The following is a 6596-nucleotide window of genomic DNA, read 5'->3' as shown; positions in this document are numbered from 1 at the left end:
ATTTATCAAAGGAACAAACTTGCCATAGATAAAAAGAAAATCACAACCCCATAATGTAGATGATAAATATCAAGAACTCAAGATAACAATGCAAACATATAAAGGAGTGCTTGATGGATGAAATGAAGAGTGAAAGCCAAGAAAATGATCAACTTTTTACCACCATTATCACTTTGCAAAGACTTTCTAGTTTCTGTGTCATTGTTTCCAAAGACCGTCTTTGCCACCTCATACACCTTCCATTCGCGTCCAGCGTGCATGAAGACAAACAAATAATTTTGAAATTCCACAACCAAACTGCATGTTCACAAGAGGAATTAGTGTACTGTGCATCATTAGCCATTGTTGGATAAATAAATTACAAATAGAACTTACTTCTAAAGTCTTCATGACTCCTCAAGCTCTACCGCCTTCTTGGACCATTCCTCCGAACCTTCCGTAAACGGTGTACAAGCTTGGTTACCTATGTGGTCCAGAAACATTGAAACACAAAGACGTTGACAAATGCATTAGATGTGGCAAATGTCTACACATATATATATATATATGAACAACCAATGCATTGCTTAAAAAGATAAGTAGTTGTTAAGACGAAGCCTTAACCAACCATCAATCATGAACTGAACTTATAAGGGCATCATACAACTAAGAACAACATGAATCATTACAAACACACAAACACAGCCAAAAATGACACTCTTATAAACAAGACCGTCGTGCTTTGTTATGTTGATCGCCAGCATGGTAAGTCCTCAAAGGTACCTAAAAGATTTTGACAATACTTCTGTTCCATTTATTCTCCTCCCAATGTCATTGTGCTACTAGTGCTTAACTTAATACCACCCAATCTCCATGCCCAAATATTATACTCCTTCAACCCTTCAACAACATCAAAAAGATAAACGTAGGACGAGGACCAGCCCACCCATCCACTCAAAAGAATAACTAGCCCTACCAATGAACTAATGAATTGGTTCGCATAAGTTTCAGATCTATTAACAAGTTGCATATTTTCGAGAACAAATACAATAAAAGTGTTTTGGGGGTAGCTGATCATAAATCAATCTTGAGTAGCATAATCATTCATGATACATGTACTCACAAAGCTCCATAACTCAGTAAATTACCAAATGAAACAATATTTGAGCAGAAGCTCATCAGCTTCAATATTACCCAAACTGACTAAATACAGGAATATCACGAATAACGTCTACATAAGACCAAACTGTACAGAAAATCCTTATTTGAGGATTGTTCAAACAGCAAAAACACCTTCTCACTCACAATATGGTATTAGATGATGAATGTATTCAACTTGGAAAGGAGACTGATTGTTCGTGGTAATAACCAATAATGATAAACTGTGAAGGCCCTTAAAACCATCAGAAATTGAAGCTGGTTCTTGAATTAGAAGATAAAGAGGGATGAAAATTGGATTTGGACAGGTCAAGGGGACCAAACATCACAAAAGAAAAAGTGGCTTCCATTAAAACTTCATGTAATAGAATTCATCATTCACAAAAAGAACTAGCATGGTTCTGAAAATTAACTGTTACAAGTCATAAGAAAAGTGGAAATCTCTGCTCACCAGATGCATACGAGATTATTTGTCTTTTCAATGGTGAAATATAATGAGCCCCTTGGAATGCAGCAGCGCGCGGTACATTGAGTGGTCTGAAATCAAGGGAATATGCCTTCTGAAAGCCATCCAGAATTGCCATCATTGTCAAGTTTGCAGGTCTCCTGTCTGATTCATATCCTCTTAGCAATGACACCTGAGCAACCACAGAACGCTCATGATTTAGATAAATGTTCATGTCCTACAAATTGTCACATCTTAAGAGCTGGAATAACAAAGGAAGATTACGGGATAATTATACAGACATGTACCCTCAGGTTTGGGTATTATGGATGAAACGAAAAAAAGAACTGTACCCACAGAACTGCGGGGTTTTCCTTTCTTGGATTTGTACCCACAGAACTGCGGCTTCTCTCCTTCGCCGGCTTTGGCTTTCTTGGAGGGAGAAAATGAGGGGTATTGTTTGAGGTGTGAGAAGAAGAATTGCAAGAGGTGTGACGGCCTTCCTCGTACCTGCAACATCACCCACTTGCGTCATCTGCTTCTCCACATTCAGCAACATCTCAATTTTCGCCTCCAAATCTCCGCCTCCATTTTCCTACAAAATTAAACCAAAACATTCGATAAATAACAGCACGAGATACAAAATGGGTAAGCCAACAATAGCGTATAAGCTAATTGGAAATCAGGAACGGACATTTGCTTACCATTTCGATCGAATAGATACCACCAATTGGGGAATTTTTCGTGCAATCGATGAAAAACAAAACCCTAGAGAGAGAGAAAGAGGAGAGAGTTGAAGTATGTTTTACCATGCGACCATCTTACAGCTAATAAACCTTTTACAAAATTATAAAATTTTTATTATACATTTTGACCCCTAAATTATGTTTATTATAACAAAAGTCCCCCTAAAAAAATAATTTAGTGTTGACAGAACAAAAATACTCTTTCAACATATTTTTATATTTTTTGTTTCACTTCCTAAGTATATTTAATTAAAAAATCTCTCTCAAAACTACTTTTAGTAATTTTAAAATTTTTACTCAAATTTTTATTTAAACAATAATGTTCAAAATGTATAGCTTTATATAAATTATATAATACATAAAAAAATTTACAAGTTCAATATGAAAATATGTTTTATAAGAAAATTATTTACAAGCTCAATTTAATTTTATAAAAAAGTATGTTATATAACTTATAATTTTTATATTAACTTACATGCACAAATATTTAAAATATAGCATATCATCACTCATAAAATAATAAAATATTATAGATTAATTATATCAACATAATTGCATATTTTATAGTACGTATACATAAATGTTCAAAATAAGTTTTTAGATGATGTTGACAATTCCTCTAGAAAAAAACTTTACTATATATATATAATACAAAACAGACATTATTTGACAATAAATAATTATTTTTGTCTCCCAAAAATACAACATTAAAATAAACTATTTATATATATACATATTTATATATATAAATATATGATTTGACAATGAACAGTAATTTTTGTCTCCCAAATTCCAACATCAAACCTACACCACTTATTTTAAAATATTTCAAATTACCTCAAAACATAAGTCCAAACATATCATCTATTTTCAACACACACTTACTTATCTCTATTTTTCTCTCTCTATTTTCAAAACACAAAACAAAACAACTAAAACATAAATCCAAACACAATGAATATTTTTCATCATCTAAAAAAAGAAAAACATATCTTGCAAATCACCTGACGAATGACTTTCTTCGCGGTTTCTTCATCCAAAGACATCACCGGTGCCATTGTGGCAGTAGTGAGTTGAGAGAGAGAGCAGAGAAGAGAAAGAGAAATAGCGGTTTACGGTTTTTGAAAATTGGAAATGAATAAGGGAATGATTTCAAAGGATCTTTACCCTTCTTATTATTGTGAAAAGACTAAACGAACACTACTCTACTCTGCCTTTTACTGCTAGTGGCGAATAAAGAGAAAAGAGGTAATTTAATATTTTTTTTACAAAATAATATGAAATATATTTTTCTCAATTTCTTTTCTGTTTTTTTTTTATGAAATAATGTATTTTCCAAACCCTAAACGTGGGGTACGCTTTGTGGGTCTAATTTATATCGTTTGCCTCATAAAGAAAGAAGTATGTGAGAAAAAAGAAATGTGGGTTCAGATAAAAAAGGAAAAAAAATTATAATTATTGGTTTATTAAAAATATGAAAGTTTGTAAGAAAAATAAATATAGAGAATGTGAGAGAGAAGAAAAAATTAATTGTAATAAAGTTTATTAAAATTATAAAAATTTGAGTATTTTCAAAAAACAGTGTAATATTTATTATTTTATGATACAAAATCGCTTATAATTTTGAACTTTGAAAAAATTTAATTTAAAAATAAAATTTATAAAATAAAATATTTATTTTAAATTTTTTCAATAATAAGCTAATAACACATACACACTATTTCCAACATATACATATTTATTTCTATTTTCTCTTTTTATCTCCACAAAATATAATAAGACACTTTAAAAATGAATCCAAACACCATATTTAAATTTTCAACATAACGAATGCATTACAAGCAAACACCCTCAGAACATAGTCCTCACAAAATTGCATGCAAACTACTATAAATTATTGGGGTGACTATCTCAACACTTGCATAACGCGTAAATCTTTAGTTATATATGTATACACAAAATTAAGTGTGATAACATATATTTTATGGGAATAATTACATCGGTCATTCTTAATTTTTGATACAAAGTTATGTGTGATAATATATATTTTATGGGATAATTACACCTCCCATTCTTAATGTTTGGTGTAACTACACATAAATTTTATGTAATTTGAAAAAATTAAATCTAGTATTCCTAAAGTTTGTTTATGTTACTCAAAGTTCACAAAATTTGCTAATATGAATAAAAAATTAAATGAAAATCCATTATTACCCCCAGTTCACTTATTATTGACTTATTGCAGGTCAAACAAATCTTTTTATAGCCAAACTACCCTGCATCTTCACATGTTAATGCATGTAGGAAGTATATTTTCTAGTTTAGTCAGAAAGTATTATTTTACTTGAAATAAGTCAATAATAAGTCAATTGGGCGTAAATATAAATTGTTATCCTTTTTTTAAAAAAATATCAGCAATTTTTATGAATTTTAAGTGATGGATGGGTAAATCTATTAGACGGAAGCAAACCTTATAAGTACTAAATGTAATTTTCAGACCACAGGAGATCTACGTGTAATTATACCAGATCTCAGGGAAAGACAGTGTAATTATTTGGGCCAAATTGCATAAAACTCCCATGTGATTAAAAACTCAGCAAAAGCCCCCCTTCTGATTTGAAAATAGGCAAAACACTCATATGTCTAATAAATTACATAGTAATTAACCACATAATAATAAGCAACATTAACTTAAAAATGAGAAATTACACTTTCTTCCAAAAAGTTCTAAAATTACACACACCATTCAAACTTTCACACTTAATCCATTAGGAATTATCCAAAAATATTGATAAAATTTTAATTTTACACTTATAAAAAGAAAAATATAGGGTTAAATCCATTTTGACTTGTGTGATATAACAAAATATCAAAAATCCCCCTATGATATTTTTAATGTAGAAAATCACCCATATGTTACGAATAAATAAGCACACCGCTCCCTGGTCAATTTGAGTCTATTTTTTAGCAACAATGACTAAAATACCCATTCTAGTCAATCGGTCAAACTAAGCTTATTAATATATAATTATTTCAATTCATAATAATTTATAATTATTAAAATATATTTATAATATATATAATTATAATTTATAAAAAAAATCAAAATAACAATTATAACCCCCCTAACATCTTCTTCCCCCCCCCCCACCCCTCCGCCTACAAACCCTCCCCCCCCCTTCCCTCCCCCTTCCTCCCGGTGATCTTTCCTCTCCCCTCCCCTTCCCTCCCCCCACCGTCCATTTGGGTGTCGTCGGCTGCCCAGATCTGACCGACCGGCGTCGCCCTCATTGTATTGGGCAATGGCTGCTGCCTTTTTTTAATTATTATATAAAAAATATTTTATTATTATTAAAAATGTATAATATTTTAATTAAATAATTATTATATAAATAATATTTAATTATTAAATTCATATATATAATATTATATATATTACAAGTGAGAGAAGGGCAAAAATATAAAAAAAAATAGGTAATTTCATAGGAAGCAAACCTTATGAGTACTAAATGTAAATTTCCAGACCACAGGAGATCTACGTGTAATTATACCAGATCTCAGGGAAAGACAGTGTAATTATTTGGGCCAAATTGCATAAAACTCCCATGTGATTTAAAAACTCAGCAAAAGCCTCCCTTCTTATTTTAAAATAGGCAAAACACTCTTATATCTAATAAATTACATAGTAACTAACCACATAATAATAAGCAACATTAACTTAAAAATGAGAAATTACACTTTCTTCCAAAAAGTTCTAAAATTACACACACCATTCAAACTTTCACATGTAATCCATTAAGAATTGTTCAAAAATATTGATAAATTTTTAATTTTACACTTATAAAAATAAAAATATAGGGTTAAATCATTTTTGACTCGTGTGATATAACAAAATATCAAAAATCCCTCTATGATATTTTTAATGTAGAAAATCACTCATATGTTACGAATAAATAATCACACCGCTCCCTGGTCAATTTGAGTCTGTTTTTTTAGCAATAATGACTAAAATACCCATTCTAGTCAATTGGTCAAACTAAGCTTATTAATATATAATTATTTCAATTCATAATAATTTATAATTATTAAAATATATTTATAATATGTATAATTATAATTTATAAAAAAAATTCAAAATAACAATTATAACCCCCCCTAACATCTTCTTCCCCCCCCCACCCCTTCCCTCCCCCTTCCTCCCGATGACCTTTCCTCTCCCCTCCCCCCACCGTCCATTTAGGCGTCGTCGGCCGCCCAGATCTGACCGA

General features: G+C 30.8%; 1 long non-coding RNA gene across 1 annotated transcript; it reads right to left on the bottom strand.

Moving 5' to 3' along the window:
• Positions 1-477: 477 nt before the first annotated feature.
• On the bottom strand, positions 478-2376 carry LOC148787792 (uncharacterized). The gene is made up of 3 exons (XR_016065930.1): positions 2287-2376; positions 1891-2177; positions 478-1775 (listed from the first exon to the last, which is right to left on the bottom strand). It is a non-coding gene; the product is annotated as an uncharacterized LOC148787792 (long non-coding RNA).
• Positions 2377-6596: the final 4220 nt, after the last annotated feature.

Source organism: Sesamum indicum, linkage group LG6, assembly GCF_026168435.1.
Source record: "Sesamum indicum cultivar Baizhima isolate 11 linkage group LG6, ASM2616843v1, whole genome shotgun sequence".
NCBI lineage: Eukaryota > Viridiplantae > Streptophyta > Magnoliopsida > Lamiales > Pedaliaceae > Sesamum > Sesamum indicum.
Note: the sequence above shows the minus strand (reverse complement) of the source record. Positions and strands in the feature narration are given on the sequence as shown.